Source organism: Seriola lalandi, unplaced genomic scaffold (genome assembly GCF_002814215.2).
Source record: "Seriola lalandi dorsalis isolate HSWRI2012SDOR001 ecotype SW California unplaced genomic scaffold, Sedor1 jcf7180001967564, whole genome shotgun sequence".
NCBI classification, from domain to species: domain Eukaryota; kingdom Metazoa; phylum Chordata; class Actinopteri; order Carangiformes; family Carangidae; genus Seriola; species Seriola lalandi.
In genome coordinates, this window is record NW_019438232.1 from 1 (window position 1) to 730 (window position 730).

Genomic DNA, 730 nt, shown 5'->3' on the forward strand with positions numbered 1-730 from the left:
GAATGAACTGAATGATCGTTCTCTAGTGGAGCAGATCCAACAGTCCCTGAGATCAGGAAGTCTCTCCACAGATAAACTGTCTCCTGCTCAATGGTCAGCTCTGGGCTTCATCTTACTGTCCTCAGAAGAACATCTGGACGTGTTTGACCTGAAGAAATACTCTGCTTCAGAGGAGGCTCTTCTGAAGCTGCTGCCAGTGGTCAAAGCCTCCAACAAAGCTGTGTAAGTGTAGAGAGAGTTGATTTATTCATCATTATATAAAGACACTTCTGTCTTTTCAACAGGAGAGAAAATAACTTCCTTTCTTCTTTAATTCCTCATGATCATCTCTTCAGACTGAGTGACTGTAACCTCTCAGAGAGAAGCTGTGAAGCTCTGTCCTCAGTCCTCAGCTCCCAGTCCTCTAGTCTGAAACACCTGGACCTGAGTAACAACGACCTGCAGGACTCGGGAGTAAAGCTGTTGTCTGCTGGACTGGAGAGTCCACTCTGTTCACTGGAGACTCTCAGGTCAGGATCCATCAACCTGTTTATCTGACAGTTTAACAGAGCAGCAGGTGTTGACAGAGGGTTCCTGTGTGTTGTTTTGTGTGTTCAGTCTGTCAGGATGTCTGGTCACAGAGGAAGGCTGTGCTTCTCTGGCCTCAGCTCTGAGCTCCAACCCCTCCCACCTGAGAGAGCTGGACCTGAGCTACAATCATCCAGGAGACTCAGGACTGAAGCTTCTGTCT

The 730-nt window shown here is 47.8% G+C and overlaps 1 long non-coding RNA gene across 1 annotated transcript; it reads left to right on the forward strand.

The window, feature by feature from the left end:
* Window positions 1–6: 6 nt before the first annotated feature.
* LOC147820326 (uncharacterized) lies at window positions 7–724 on the forward strand. The gene is made up of 3 exons (XR_015436822.1): window positions 7–222; window positions 336–509; window positions 598–724. It is a non-coding gene; the product is annotated as an uncharacterized LOC147820326 (long non-coding RNA).
* Window positions 725–730: the final 6 nt, after the last annotated feature.